The 15,743-nt window shown below is 38.2% G+C and overlaps 12 non-coding genes across 12 annotated transcripts; all 12 read right to left on the bottom strand.

Moving 5' to 3' along the window:
- Positions 1–337: 337 nt before the first annotated feature.
- trnat-ugu (transfer RNA threonine (anticodon UGU)) lies at positions 338–409 on the bottom strand. The gene has a single exon. It is a non-coding gene; the product is annotated as a tRNA-Thr (tRNA).
- A 467-nt stretch (positions 410–876) lies between these two features.
- trnaa-cgc (transfer RNA alanine (anticodon CGC)) lies at positions 877–948 on the bottom strand. The gene has a single exon. It is a non-coding gene; the product is annotated as a tRNA-Ala (tRNA).
- Positions 949–2,087: 1,139 nt separating this feature from the next.
- Positions 2,088–2,159, bottom strand: trnat-ugu (transfer RNA threonine (anticodon UGU)). The gene has a single exon. It is a non-coding gene; the product is annotated as a tRNA-Thr (tRNA).
- Positions 2,160–2,626: 467 nt separating this feature from the next.
- trnaa-cgc (transfer RNA alanine (anticodon CGC)) lies at positions 2,627–2,698 on the bottom strand. Its single transcript has one exon. It is a non-coding gene; the product is annotated as a tRNA-Ala (tRNA).
- A 1,139-nt stretch (positions 2,699–3,837) lies between these two features.
- Positions 3,838–3,909, bottom strand: trnat-ugu (transfer RNA threonine (anticodon UGU)). Its single transcript has one exon. It is a non-coding gene; the product is annotated as a tRNA-Thr (tRNA).
- Positions 3,910–4,380: 471 nt separating this feature from the next.
- On the bottom strand, positions 4,381–4,452 carry trnaa-cgc (transfer RNA alanine (anticodon CGC)). The gene has a single exon. It is a non-coding gene; the product is annotated as a tRNA-Ala (tRNA).
- Positions 4,453–10,657: 6,205 nt separating this feature from the next.
- On the bottom strand, positions 10,658–10,730 carry trnav-cac (transfer RNA valine (anticodon CAC)). The gene has a single exon. It is a non-coding gene; the product is annotated as a tRNA-Val (tRNA).
- Positions 10,731–10,871: 141 nt separating this feature from the next.
- trnav-uac (transfer RNA valine (anticodon UAC)) lies at positions 10,872–10,944 on the bottom strand. The gene has a single exon. It is a non-coding gene; the product is annotated as a tRNA-Val (tRNA).
- Positions 10,945–11,291: 347 nt separating this feature from the next.
- Positions 11,292–11,364, bottom strand: trnav-cac (transfer RNA valine (anticodon CAC)). Its single transcript has one exon. It is a non-coding gene; the product is annotated as a tRNA-Val (tRNA).
- Positions 11,365–11,926: 562 nt separating this feature from the next.
- Positions 11,927–11,999, bottom strand: trnav-aac (transfer RNA valine (anticodon AAC)). The gene has a single exon. It is a non-coding gene; the product is annotated as a tRNA-Val (tRNA).
- A 2,265-nt stretch (positions 12,000–14,264) lies between these two features.
- Positions 14,265–14,337, bottom strand: trnav-aac (transfer RNA valine (anticodon AAC)). The gene has a single exon. It is a non-coding gene; the product is annotated as a tRNA-Val (tRNA).
- A 141-nt stretch (positions 14,338–14,478) lies between these two features.
- Positions 14,479–14,551, bottom strand: trnav-uac (transfer RNA valine (anticodon UAC)). Its single transcript has one exon. It is a non-coding gene; the product is annotated as a tRNA-Val (tRNA).
- Between the last annotated feature and the right edge of the window lie 1,192 nt (positions 14,552–15,743).

Below are 15,743 nucleotides of genomic sequence, written 5' to 3'. Positions count from 1 at the left end.
TACATTTCCATAATATCAGCTATCTTCCATAAACGTCAAACAAGGATGAACCCATGTGCTTCAGTTTACAGAAACAGATGATTTAGCATATCTATTTCCTTCTTAGAATGTCAACATTTTGGAAAGTGGGAGTTGTGCAAAAGCTAATTTAACAAGTAATTACACTCAACAGAGAAGTTGGGGATTAACGTTGGACCGCATTCATGTAAAGTACTGGCTCTGGCATAGAGATTCATCCCCTTACTATAATAGCTGAGTTGCAATATTGATACAACTTGATTTTCTGCAAAGTCCTCCAAGTAAAGCACAGGTCTATGATATCAGATGTCTTTCATGAAGGCACAGAAGGGATTTGAACCCATGATCTTCAGTTTACAAGACCAACGCCTTACCACTTGGCCACCATGCCACTCTACGTTCTGAATTATATATCAACATTCAGGAAAGTAGTAGTTGTGTAAATGTGAATTTGGCACGCAAATAAACTCAGTGGAGAATCTTGGGATTGAACCGAGGACCTCATCCATATTTTGCATGCACTCCCCCTCTGAGCTTCCATCCCATTTCATTTGCAGATAAAATGCAATATCAATACAATGTACTTTTTATATACACCACTCCATTGAAACTACAAGGAAATGATAGCAGCAATTCTTAAACCAGGTACAGACTGGGATCGAACCCATAAACTTCAGTTTTTGAAAATGACGCCATAAAAGATGGCAATCATGCAACTTCTGTTCTATAATTGTACGAACAGGGATTGAAGGAATGTTCTTCAGATTACAAAACCAAATTATTTAGCACGTCTCTGTTTCCTGCTTAGAATTACAACATTCTGTAAAACAGGAGTTGGGTCAATGCAGTAATTTTAAATGGAGATGCTGGGGATTGAACCCAGGACCTCATACATGCGAAGCATGCGCTCTACCATTGAGCTACATCCCCGTTCTGGGAAAGATTAAAAATGTATCTTATTTTATTTTATTTCACCTTTATTTCACCAGGTAAGCTAGTGGAGAACAAGTTCTCATTGAGAACTGCAACCTGGCCAAGATAAAGCAAAGCACTGTGACACAAACAACAACATAGAGTTACAAATGGAATAAACAAGCGTACAGTCAATAACACAATAGAAAAAAAGAAAGTCTATATTCAGTGTGTGCAAATGGCATGAGGAGGTAAGGTAATAAATAGGCCATGGTAGTGAGGTAATTACAATTTAGCAAATTAACACTGGAGTGATAGATGAGCAGATGATGATGTGCAATTACAAATACTGGTGTGAAAAAGAGCAGAAAGTAAATAAAAACAATATGGGGATGAGGTAGGTAGATTGGGTGGGCTATTTACAGATGGCCTATGTACAGCTGCAGCGATCGGTTAGCTGCTCAGATAGCTGATGTTTAAAGTTAGTGAGGGAAATATAAGTGTCCAGGTTCAGCGATTTTTGCAATTCGTTCCAGTCATTGGCAGCAGAGAACTGGAAGGAAAGGCAGCCAAAGGAGGTGTTGGCTTTGGGGATGACCAGTGAGATATATCTGCTGGAGCGAGTGCTACGGGTGGGTGTTTTTATCGTGACCAGTGAGTTGAGATAAGGCGGAGCTTTACCTAGCATAGACTTATAGATGACCTGGAGCCAGTGGGTCTGGTGACGAATAGGTAGCGAGGGCCAGCCGACTAGAGCATACAGGTCGCAGTGGTCATATCAATACAATTTACCTTTTCTTTACACTGTTCTAATGAAAGTACATTTCTATAATATCAGCTATCTTCCATAAACGTCAAACAAGGATTGAACCCATGTGCTTCAGTTTACAGAAACAGATGATTTAGCATATCTATTTCCTTCTTAGAATGTCAACATTCTGGAAAGTGGGAGTTGTGCAAAAGCTAATTTAACAACTAATTACACTCAACAGAGAAGTTGGGGATTAACGTTGTACCGCATTCATGTAAAGTACTGGCTCTACCATAGAGATTCATCCACTTACTATAATAGGTGTGTTGCAATATTGATACAACTTGATTTTCTGCAAAGTCCTCCAATTAAAGCACAGGTCCATGATATCAGATGTCTTTCATAAAGGCACAGAAGGGATTTGAACCCATGATCTTCGGTTTACAAGACCAACACCTTACCACTTGGCCACCATGCCACTCTACATTCTGAATTATATATCAACATTCAGGAAAGTAGTAGTTGTGTAAATGTGAATTTGGCACACAAATAAACTCAGTGGAGAATCTTGGGATTGAACCGAGGACCTCATCCATATTTTGCATGCACTCCCCCTCTGAGCTTCCATCCCATTTCATTTGCAGATAAAATGCAATATCAATACAATGTACTTTTTATATACACCACTCCATTGAAACTACAAGGAAATGATAGCAGCAATTCTTAAACCAGGTACAGACTGGGATCGAACCCATAAACTTCAGTTTTTGAAAATGACGCCATAAAAGATGGCAATCATGCCAGTTCTGTTCTATAATTGTACGAACAGGGATTGAAGGAATGTTCTTCAGATTACAAAACCAAATTATTTAGCACGTCTCTGTTTCCTGCTTAGAATTACAACATTCTGTAAAGTAGGAGTTGGGTCAATGCAGTAATTTTAAATGGAGATGCTGGGGATTGAACCCAGGACCTCATACATGCGAAGCATGCGCTCTACCACTGAGCTACATCCCCGTTCTGGGAGAGTTGAAAAATGTTTCTTATTTTATTTTATTTCACCTTTATTTAACCAGGTAAGCTGGTGGAGAACAAGTTCTCATTGAGAACTGCAACCTGGCCAAGATAAAGCAAAGCAGTGCGACACAAACAACAACATAGAGTTACAAATGGAATAAACAAGCGTACAGTCAATAACACAATAGAAAAAAAGAAAGTCTATATACAGTGTGTGCAAATGGCATGAGGAGGTAAGGTAATAAATAGGCCATGGTAGTGAGGTAATTACAATTTAGCAAATTAACACTGGAGTGATAGATGAGCAGATGATGATGTGCAAGTACAAATACTGGTGTGCAAAAGAGCAGAAAGTAAATAAAAACAATATGGGGATGAGGTAGGTAGATTGGGTGGGCTATTTACAGATGGCCTATGTACAGCTGCAGCGATCGGTTAGCTGCTCAGATAGCTGATGTTTAAAGTTAGTGAGGGAAATATAAGTGTCCAGGTTCAGCGATTTTTGCAATTCGTTCCAGTCATTGGCAGCAGAGAACTGGAAGGAAAGGCAGCCAAAGGAGGTGTTGGCTTTGGGGATGACCAGTGAGATATATCTGCTGGAGCGAGTGCTACGGGTGGGTGTTTTTATCGTGACCAGTGAGTTGAGATAAGGCGGAGCTTTACCTAGCATAGACTTATAGATGACCTGGAGCCAGTGGGTCTGGTGACGAATAGGTAGCGAGGGCCAGCCGACTAGAGCATACAGGTCGCAGTGGTCATATCAATACAACTTACCTTTTCTTTACACTGTTCTAATGAAAGTACATTTCCATAATATCAGCTATCTTCCATAAACGTCAAACAAGGATTGAACCCATGTGCTTCAGTTTACAGAAACAGATGATTTAGCATATCTATTTCCTTCTTAGAATGTCAACATTCTGGAAAGTGGGAGTTGTGCAAAAGCTAATTTAACAACTAATTACACTCAACAGAGAAGTTGGGGATTAACGTTGGACCGCATTCATGTAAAGTACTGGCTCTACCATAGAGATTCATCCCCTTACTATAATAGCTGTGTTGCAATATTGATACAACTTGATTTTCTGCAAAGTCCTCCAATTAATGCACAGGTCCATGATATCAGATGTCTTTCATAAAGGCACAGAAGGGATTTGAACCCATGATCTTCGGTTTACAAGACCAACGCCTTACCACTTGGCCACCATGCCACTCTACGTTCTGAATTATATATCAACATTCAGGAAAGTAGTAGTTGTGTAAATGTGAATTTGGCACGCAAATAAACTCAGTGGAGAATCTTGGGATTGAACCGAGGACCTCATACATATTTTGCATGCACTCCCCCTCTGAGCTTCCATCCCATTTCATTTGCAGATAAAATGCAATATCAATACAATGTACTTTTTATATACACCACTCCATTGAAACTACAAGGAAATGATAGCAGCAATTCTTAAACCAGGTACAGACTGGGATCGAACCCATAAACTTCAGTTTTTGAAAATGACGCCATAAAAGATGGCAATCATGCCACTTCTGTTCTATAATTGTACGAACAGGGATTGAAGGAATGTTCTTCAGATTACAAAACCAAATTATTTAGCACGTCTCTGTTTCCTGCTTAGAATTACAACATTCTGTAAAGTAGGAGTTGGTTGGGTCAATGCAGTAATTTTAAATGGAGATGCTGGGGATTGAACCCAGGACCTCATACATGCGAAGCATGCGCTCTACCACTGAGCTACATCCCCGTTCTGGGAGAGATAAAAAATGTTTCTTATTTTATTTTATTTCACCTTTATTTAACCAGGTAAGCTGGTGGAGAACAAGTTCTCATTGAGAACTGCAACCTGGCCAAGATAAAGCAAAGCAGTGCGACACAAACAACAACATAGAGTTACAAATGGAATAAACAAGCGTACAGTCAATAACACAATAGAAAAAAAGAAAGTCTATATTCAGTGTGTGCAAATGGCATGAGGAGGTAAGGTAATAAATAGGCACATGGTAGTGAGGTAATTACAATTTAGCAAATTAACACTGGAGTGACAGATGAGCAGATGATGATGTGCAAGTACAAATACTGGTGTGCAAAAGAGCAGAAAGTAAATAAAAACAATATGGGGATGAGGTAGGTAGATTGGGTGGGCTATTTACAGATGGCCTATGTACAGCTGCAGCGATCGGTTAGCTGCTCAGATAGCTGATGTTTAAAGTTAGTGAGGGAAATATAAGTGTCCAGGTTCAGCGATTTTTGCAATTCGTTCCAGTCATTGGCAGCAGAGAACTGGAAGGAAAGGCAGCCAAAGGAGGTGTTGGCTTTGGGGATGACCAGTGAGATATATCTGCTGGAGCGAGTGCTACGGGTGGGTGTTTTTATCGTGACCAGTGAGTTGAGATAAGGCGGAGCTTTACCTAGCATAGACTTATAGATGACCTGGAGCCAGTGGGTCTGGTGACGAATAGGTAGCGAGGGCCAGCCGACTAGAGCATACAGGTCGCAGTGGTCATATCAATACAATTTACCTTTTCTTTACACTGTTCTAATGAAAGTACATTTCCATAATATCAGCTATCTTCCATAAACGTCAAACAAGGATGAACCCATGTGCTTCAGTTTACAGAAACAGATGATTTAGCATATCTATTTCCTTCTTAGAATGTCAACATTCTGGAAAGTGGGAGTTGTGCAAAAGCTAATTTAACAACTAATTACACTCAACAGAGAAGTTGGGGATTAACGTTGGACCGCATTCATGTAAAGTACTGGCTCTACCATAGAGATTCATCCACTTACTATAATAGCTGTGTTGCAATATTGATACAACTTGATTTTCTGCAAAGTCCTCCAATTAATGCACAGGTCCATGATATCAGATGTCTTTCATAAAGGCACAGAAGGGATTTGAACCCATGATCTTCGGTTTACAAGACCAACGTGATGACCACTACACTACAGAAACTGCTTCTAGAGTTATCTGCAAGGAGTAAACCGAATTTTACAGATATTCATGGCAAGTGTTCAAATTTCCAAAATTAGGCATTTATGAAAATAACTATTCTCTGTTAATAGTACAGTACCTACTGCACATGTCAAAGAGCAGTGTTTCCTCCAGCTGATGTTTAAAGTTATTGAGGGAAATATAAATATAACCTTTCACGTGTAAAGCGAACGTGATAACCACTACACTACAGAAACTGCTGCTTGATTTTTCTGCAAGGAGTAAACCGAATTTTACCGATATTCATGGCACATATTCGAATTTCTAAAATAAAAAATTCATGAAATTCTCTGTTACCACTATGGTACTTCAGAATGTGTCAATGAGCGTTGTTTCCGCCCGGTTTCGAACCAGGGACCATTTGCGTGTGAAGCAAACATGATTACAACTACACCACAGAAACTACTGCTACAATTAGCTGCAATGAGTAAACCGAATTTTAAAAATATTCATGGCACGTATTAGAATTTCCAAAATAAGGGACGAATGAAATTCTTTGTTAACACTATGGTACTTCTTGAATGAGTCAATGAGCGTTGTTTCCACCTGGTTTCGAACCAGGGACCTTTCGCGTGTGAAGCGAACGTGATTTTTTTTTTGATTTTTTTTTATTATCAAAAATGTTTGTTTACAATATTTACAGTACAATCTACTGTTTACAGTACAATCCACAGAGAACAATACAGAAGACACTAGACTAACAGAGGCAGGTGAACAATTCACCCCCTATCAAATTATCAACAAAGAAAATATCAAAACAGTGCTTTCAAAAATTATAAGTGATACCTCCACTCTCCTCTCGTGAAATTAACCCACTCCCTTCAACAAAAGACTCATCAAAATGTTCCATCCCATAATTAAACAACATATCTATGTGTTTACTGAACAGTGCTATAAAGATACTCCACACCTGAACCCTCTTTCTGTCAAAAGAAACATAATTCCTCCTACAAAAAATAGCATACCTCACAAAACTCAAAACCATATTCAACAAACACACATTAGCACCCTCACATTTACCAGACACTCCAAATAACAAAAGTTCCTCCCACGCATACTTTTTCACAAAATCTCCCCCCCAGTTTCTACATAACATTTCCTTAACTTTACAAAAAAAATATTTTAAATCCTCACATTCTATAAACAAATGCATAAGAGTTTCCGGGAAACGTCCACATACGTCGCATTCCCTTTCTATCTCACAATTAATTTTCTTTAGCACCACCTTTGTAAATATTCTATTATGTCTTAGTTTGAAATCATTATTTTCACACTCCTTACTATTATATTTTACATTTAAATTTCCCCATATCTTTTTTTCATCCAATTCCGGAAAAACTACTTTCCAAAATTTCTCAGCAGCCGGCCTTCTACACACTTTTCCTACCATTATTCTATACAATCTTTTCACTGGTATACTAGATAAATGTACTTTCTTCTTACTGCTACCAATGAACAAATTAGGAAATACAAATAAATCTTCTCTTTCAACTTCACTATTTATTAAATCAACCCATGCTCTTGGTATACTATTCTTTATCTTGTCATACATATTATTCACTGTTCCCCTTCCCACCTCTTCATCCCATTCATTGATTATGTCAAAAATAGCTTCCCCAGGTAAAAACCCTGGAATTACCTCATATGTATAATCTTTTATTTGCCGTAGACCTGCACTCATAAATACTTTATTATACAAAACTTTTTCTTTGTTCTTGATTTTCTCATTCAGAAATATAGGTTGATTCATAATCAGGTCAATATGTCCACATTCATAATATACATTAGGCAACAACTCTGCCCATGCATTTAGCACCTCTTTATAAAAATCTGGTACCTTTTCAAACATTGCCCTTTTAAGCCCCATCAATAAACCATTATCCTCACAACCACCACTCTCCTCTAAGTAGACTCTAAAGAAGTGTTTCCAGCCATAATCTTCACTGTCATACAAATATTTCTTTACTGTTTTTATCCTAATAGCTTTTCTTTTGACACCTAAATCTACAAGTTTTAAACCTCCATCCACATAGTCAGCAATCAATGTTTTCTGAGATATTCTCACTCCTTTACCATCCCATATAAAATTTGACACCACATTATTCAATTCATTTAGGACCCACTCCGGCATGTCCAGGACTCCCAAAACATACACAAATTTGGATAATACCAAAGCATTTGCAACAATTACTTTCCCTTGTAACTTTAGTTTTCTATTTTTCCAGAAATTCAACGTTAGCTTGACTTTATTAAGGATCCCAGTCCAAGTTATATCTTTTGCCTCTTTCTCCTTTACACCAATGTTTACTCCCAGCACTTTAATAAAATCCTTTGCGCTCTTGAATGGAATCTCACACCCGTTTACATTGATATCCCCAACAAACATTATTTCAGTCTTCTCTATATTAACTTTAGCACCCGATGCCTTGCCATATATATCTATGATCCCCATAATGCTTCCAATACTTTCTATATCCTTCACAGTACAAGTAGTGTCATCAGCGTACTGATGTACAACACTGACACCACCACCTGGGATTCCAACACCCCTTACTTCTTTATTACTATTTATCAATGTAGCTAACGGTTCTGTAGAAACACTGTACAGCAGAGCTGACAAAGGACAGCCCTGCCTTACTGACCTCTCCACAGGGAAAGTATCTGTTAACACTCCGTTACATTTAACACAACTTTTAGCCCCACTATACAACAGGTTGATCCAAGATACAAACTTTGGCCCAAACCCAAACCTCTCCAAAGTCTGTAATAAAAAGCTGTGCTCCACTCTATCGAAAGCTTTGTTAAAGTCCAAACTTAAAACTATACCACCTTCATTTTTCATTTGATTAACAACATCCCTAATTGTACAAATTACATCTGCAATATCTCTTCCAGGTATGCCGTAGGCTTGTGTTGATTCAATAATACTCCCAATCACCTTTTTCATCCTATTCGCTAACACTTTAGTCAGTATCTTATAATCCGAATTTAGAAGGCTAATAGGCCTATAATTTTCTAACTTTAATCTACTGCCCCTATTTTTGAATAAGATCGTTAACATTCCAGTTGACATAGACTCAGGGATTTCCTTATTCTCTTCCATATAATGAAACACCCTCACTAAAATGGGTGCCAAAATATCTACAAAGACTTTATAGAACTCATTTGTTAAACCATCCAAACCCGGACTTTTATTACCTTGCGTGCTAACAATTGCTTCCTTGATTTCCATAATCGAAATCTCTTCATCACACATCATTCTATCTGCCTGCGATACTTTGGCACTAATTGTATCCAACACTTTTACAACACACACTTTATCTACATCATTCTTTTTGTAAAGATTTCTGTAAAAGGTTTCAACTGTCTCTAAGATCCCAACAAAATCGTTTACCTTTACACCTCTTTCATCTTCCAACTCTACAATGTAACTCTTAGTTTGTTTTCTTTTTTCCAGACCCAAAAAAAAGGATGTACATTTCTCTCCCTCCAAAGCGTACTGTGCCCTGCTCCTAACAATAGCACCCAAACATTTATTTTTTTCATAACGACCCAGCTCTGCATGGATTTTCAAATAATTCACAACATCATAGTCTGGATCCGTATCAGCCTTTTCAAGTTCATGCAACATCCTATTCCTAAGCATTATTTCTTTCTGCTTATCTAAACGGTTATGATTTTTTGCGTACCTAATACTCCTATTTTTTACTTTTACTTTCACTTCCTCCCACCATAAACACACATTCTCTTTTAACAGTACATTAGACATTTCATCATTAATACATTCAACAATTTCATTTCTATATCCTTCCTCCTTTAACAGACTGGCATTTAAACACCAGACACCTCCCCCTCTCCTCTCCACACCAAAACCCATTTGAAATGACATTACTGCATGATCACTATATGCTGTAAAGGTATATGACACCTTCTTAACATTCTGCACCAATTCTTGTTTTGCTAGACATAAATCAATTCTGCTTTGTTTTAATTCCTTTAGAACCACCTGCCTTCTAGAGAATACTCTTCTGTTTGGATTTTCAGCCCTCCATATATCTACTAGATTCTCCTCATTCATAAGTTTCCATAATGCATTTCTAGAAGAGTCATATCTGAATTTAGCACAACTAGAGGCATCCATTCTACTACACCTCACATTAAAATCTCCTATCAGTATACAGTTTTCTGAGCACAGTGTTTTTAATTTGTGAAACATTTCTCTCCTTTCAGATTCAATGTTTGAAGCATAAACATTAATTAAACGAAAAACTACATTTTGAACTTCAAATTCAATTACAATAAGTCTGCCATCATTGTCAGCATATATTTCTTTTACATTTTGCACCACATCATTTTTTATCAAAATAGCCACACCACATGTTTTATCCCCTCCATGACTACAAAAAATTAAATCTGACCATTTACTCTTAATCTCCTGCATTTTGGAGTCTGTCCAATTGGTCTCTTGAAAACACAACATGTCTGCCTTAACAGACACTAATACCTGCTCAAATTTGCTCATGTTTCTCAAACTGTTACCATTTAGGGATGCGACTGTAATCATTATGAATGTGTGCAGAAGTATAATCAGAGCCAAACAAGTCCTTAAAAATCCTACTTTTTCTTTTTTCCAAAACCCATCATCTCCCTGGTTTTCGACAATGACCTCTTATTTTTTACAAACAACTGAAGATCCTCACTATCTATTTCATCATCCGTCTCTTTATTTGGATTTTTGGGGGGATCGGCGGGGAAGCCTTTTGAAAAGTGCGCTTTAACAGTGCCGGTGACTTCAGTGGACCCAGCCCACTCTTTGGTGTAATTTTTACACAGGCTTAAAGCTGGCTCAGGCACCTGAGAAGCACCTTGCACCATCTCTACCTGTGTATGTCTTTCACCCATCATGTGCTGCTGTTCCACCTTGTCAGCAGCAGAGACTAAAACGGCGTCTCGTTGTTTCCGCCTGGTTTCGAACCAGGGACCTTTCGCGTGTGAAGCGAACGTGATAACCACTACACTACAGAAACTGCTGTAACACTTACCTGCAAGGAGTAAAACGAATTTTACTGATATTCATGGCACGTGATCAAATTTCCAAAATTAGGAATTTATGAAAATAACTATTCTCTTTTAAAAGTACTGTCCCTACTGCACATGTCAAACACCACTGTTTTCGCCCGGTTTCGAACCGAGGACCTTTCGCGTGTAAAGCGAACGTGATAACCACTACACTACAGAAACTGCTGCTTGTTTTTCCTGCAAGAAGTGAACCGAATTTTACAGATATTCATGGCACGTATTCGAATTTCCAAAATAAGGCATTTATGAAAATAACTATTCTCTGTTAATAGTATTGTACCTACTGCACATGTCAAAGAGCACTGTTTCCTCCCGGTTTCAAACTGAGGACCTTTCACGTGTAAAGCTAACATGATAACCACTACACTACAGAAACTGCTGCTTGATTTTTCTGCAAGGAGTAAACCGAATTTTAAAAATATTCATGGCACGTATTCGAATTTCCAAAATAAAGAATTCATGAAATTTTCTGTTACCACTATGGTAGTGCAGAATGTGTCAATGAGCGTTGTTTCCGCCCGGTTTCGAACCAGGGACCTTTCGCGTGTGAAGCGAACGTGATAACCACTACACCACAGAAACTACTGCTACAATTAGCTGCAAGGAGTAAACCGAATTTAAAAAATATTCATGGCACGTATTCGAATTTCCAAAATAAGAGAATAATGAAATTCTTTGTTAACACTATGGTACTTCTTGAATGTGTCGATGAGCGTTGATTCCGCCTGGTTTCGAACCAGGGACCTTTCGCGTGTGGACAAACGTGATAACCATTACACTACAGAAACTGCTGCTACATTTAGCTGCGAGGAGTAAACCGAATTTTACAGATATTCATGGCACGTGTTCAAATTTCCAAAATTAGGCATTTATGAAAATAACTATTCTCTGTTAATAGTACAGTACCTACTGCACATGTCAAAGAGCACTGTTTCCACCCGGTTTCAAACTGAGGACCTTTCACGTGTAAAGCGAACGTGATAACCACTACACTACAGAAACTGCTTCAACAATTATCTGCAAGGAGTAAACGGAATTTTACAGATATTCATGGCACGTGTTAAAATTTCCTAAAATACAGAATTCATGAAAATAACAATTCTTTGTTGAAAGTACAGTACCTACTGCACTTGTCAAAGAGCTCTGTTTCCGCCCGGTTTCGAACCGAGGACCTTTCGCGTGTTAAGCGAACGTGATAACCGCTACACTACAGAAACTGCTTCAACAATTATCTGCAAGGAGTAAACCGAATTTTACAGATATTCATGGCACGTGTTAAAATTTCCAAATTTAGGAATTTATGAAAACAACTATTCTCTTTTAAAAGTACTGTACCTACTGCACGTGTCAAAGAGCACTGTTTCCGCCCGGTTTTGAACTGAGGACCTTTCGCGTGTAAAGAGAACATGATAACCACTACACTACAGAAACTGCTGTTTGATTTTCCTGCAAGAAGTAAACCGAATTTTACAGATATTCAGGGCACGTATTCGATTTTCCAAAATACAGAATTTATGAAAATAACAATTCTTTGTTGAAAGTACTGTACCTACTGCACGTGCCAAAGAGCTCTGTTTCCGCCCGGTTTCGAACCGAGGACCTTTCGCGTGTTAAGCGAACGTGATAACCGCTACACTAGAGAACGTGCTTCAACAATTATCTGCAAGGAGTAAACCGAATTTTACAGATATTCATGGCACGTGTTGAAATTTCCAAATTTAGGCATTTATGAAAATAACTATTCTCTTTTAAAAGTACTGTACCTACTGCACGTGTCAAAGAGCACTGTTTCCGCCCGGTTTCGAACCGAGGACCTTTCGCGGGTTAAGCGAACGTGATAACCACTACACTACAGAAAGTTCTTCCACAATTATCTGCAAGGAGTAAACCGAATTTTAAAAATATTCATGGCACGTATTCGAATTTCCAAAATACAGAATTCATGAAAATAACAATTCTTTGTTGAAAGTACTGTACCTACTGCACGTGCCAAAGAGCTCTGTTTCCGCCCGGTTTCGAACCGAGGACCTTTCGCGTGTTAAGCGAACGTGATAACCGCTACACTAGAGAACATGTTTCAACAATTATCTTCAAGGAGTAAACCGAATTTTACAGATATTCATTGCACGTGTTGAAATTTCCAAATTTAGGCATTTATGAAAATAACTATTCTCTTTTAAAAGTACTGTACCTACTGCACGTGTCAAAGAGCACTGTTTCCGCCCGGTTTCGAACCGAGGACCTTTCGCGGGTTAAGCGAACGTGATAACCACTACACTACAGAAAGTTCTTCCACAATTATCTGCAAGGAGTAAACCGAATTTTAAAAATATTCATGGCACGTATTCGAATTTCCAAAATAAAGAATTCATGAAATTTTCTGTTACCACTATGGTACTACAGAATGTGTCAATGAGCGTTGTTTCCGCCCGGTTTCGAACCAGGGACCTTTCGCCTGTGATGCGAACGAGATAACCACTACACCACAGAAACTACTGCTACAATTAGCTGCAAGGAGTAAACCGAATTTTAAAAATATTCATGGCACGTATTCGAATTTCCAAAATAAGAGAATAATGAAATTCTTTGTTAACACTATGGTACTTCTTGAATGTGTCGATGAGCGTTGTTTCCGCCTGGTTTTGAACCAGGGACCTTTCGCGTGTGAACAAACGTGATAACCACTACACTACAGAAACTGCTGCTACGTTTAGCTGCGAGTAGTAAACCGAATTTTACAGATATTCATGGCACGTATTCGAATTTCCAAAATACAGAATTCATGAATATAACAATTCTTTGTTGAAAGTACAGTACCTACTGCACGTGTCAAAGAGCTCTGTTTCCGCCCGGTTTCGAACCGAGGACCTTTCGCGTGTTAAGGGAACGTGATAACCGCTACACTACAGAAACTGCTTCAACAATTATCTGCAAGGAGTAAACTGAATTTTACAGATATTCATGGCACGTGTTCAAATTTCCAAAATTAGGCATTTATGAAAATAACTATTCTCTGTTAATAGTACAGTACCTACTGCACATGTCAAAGAGCACTGTTTCCTCCCGGTTTCAAACAGAGGACCTTTCACGTGTAAAGCGAACGTGATAACCACTACACTACAGAAACTGCTGCTACATTTAGCTGCAAGGAGTAAAAGGAATTTTACAGATATTCATGGCACGTGTTGAAATTTCCAAATTTAGGCATTTATGAAAATAACTATTCTCTTTTAAAAGTACTGTACCTACTGCACGTGTCAAAGAGCACTGTTTCCGCCCGGTTTCGAACCGAGGACCTTTCGCAGGTTAAGCGAACGTGATAACCACTACACTACAGAGAGTTCTTCCACAATTATCTACAAGGAGTAAACCGAATTTTACAGATATTCATGGCACATATTCGAATTTCCAAAATACAGAATTCATGAAAATAACAATTCTTTGTTGAAAGTACAGTACCTACTGCACTTGTCAAAGAGCTCTGTTTCCGCCCGGTTTCGAACCGAGGACCTTTCGCGTGTTAAGCGAACGTGATAACCGCTACACTACAGAAACTGCTTCAACAATTATCTGCAAGGAGTAAACCGAATTTTACAGATATTCATGGCACGTGTTAAAATGTCCAAATTTAGGAATTTATGAAAACAACTATTCTCTTTTAAAAGTACTGTACCTACTGCACGTGTCAAAGAGCACTGTTTCCGCCCGGTTTCGAACCGAGGACCTTTCGCGTGTAAAGAGAACATGATAACCACTACACTACAGAAACTGCTGTTTGATTTTCCTGCAAGAAGTAAACCGAATTTTACAGATACTCAGGGCACGTATTCGATTTTCCAAAATACAGAATTTATGAAAATAACAATTCTTTGTTGAAAGTACTGTACCTACTGCACGTGTCAAAGAGCTCTGTTTCCACCCGGTTTCGAACCGAGGACCTTTCGCGGGTTAAGCGAACGTGATAACCACTACACTACAGAAAGTTCTTCCACAATTATCTGCAAGGAGTAAACCGAATTTTAAAAATATTCATGGCACGTATTCGAATTTCCAAAATAAAGAATTCATGAAATTTTCTGTTACCACTATGGTACTACAGAATGTGTCAATGAGCGTTGTTTCCGCCCGGTTTCGAACCAGGGACCTTTCGCGTGTGATGCGAACGAGATTTTTTATTTTTTTTTTTTTTTTTTTTTTATTATCAAAAATGTTTGTTTACAATATTTACAGTACAATCTACTGTTTACAGTACAATCCACAGAGAACAATACAGAAGACACTAGACTAACAGAGGCAGGTGAACAATTCACCCCCTATCAAATTATCAACAAAGAAAATATCAAAACAGTGCTTTCAAAAATTATAAGTGATACCTCCACTCTCCTCTCGTGAAATTAACCCACTCCCTTCAACAAAAGACTCATCAAAATGTTCCATCCCATAATTAAACAACATATCTATGTGTTTACTGAACAGTGCTATAAAGATACTCCACACCTGAACCCTCTTTCTGTCAAAAGAAACATAATTCCTCCTACAAAAAATAGCATACCTCACAAAACTCAAAACCATATTCAACAAACACACATTAGCACCCTCACATTTACCAGACACTCCAAATAACAAAAGTTCCTCCCACGCATACTTTTTCACAAAATCTCCCCCCCAGTTTCTACATAACATTTCCTTAACTTTACAAAAAAAATATTTTAAATCCTCACATTCTATAAACAAATGCATAAGAGTTTCCGGGAAACGTCCACATACGTCGCATTCCCTTTCTATCTCACAATTAATTTTCTTTAGCACCACCTTTGTAAATATTCTATTATGTCTTAGTTTGAAATCATTATTTTCACACTCCTTACTATTATATTTTACATTTAAATTTCCCCATATCTTTTTTTCATCCAATTCCGGAAAAACTACTTTCCAAAATTTCTCAGCAGCCGGCCTTCTAC

Source organism: Salmo salar, unplaced genomic scaffold (assembly GCF_965601325.2).
Source record: "Salmo salar unplaced genomic scaffold, fSalSal1 ptg000588l, whole genome shotgun sequence".
In the NCBI taxonomy this organism is placed as follows: Eukaryota; Metazoa; Chordata; class Actinopteri; order Salmoniformes; family Salmonidae; genus Salmo; species Salmo salar.
This window is presented reverse-complemented; position numbering and strand designations above follow the sequence as displayed.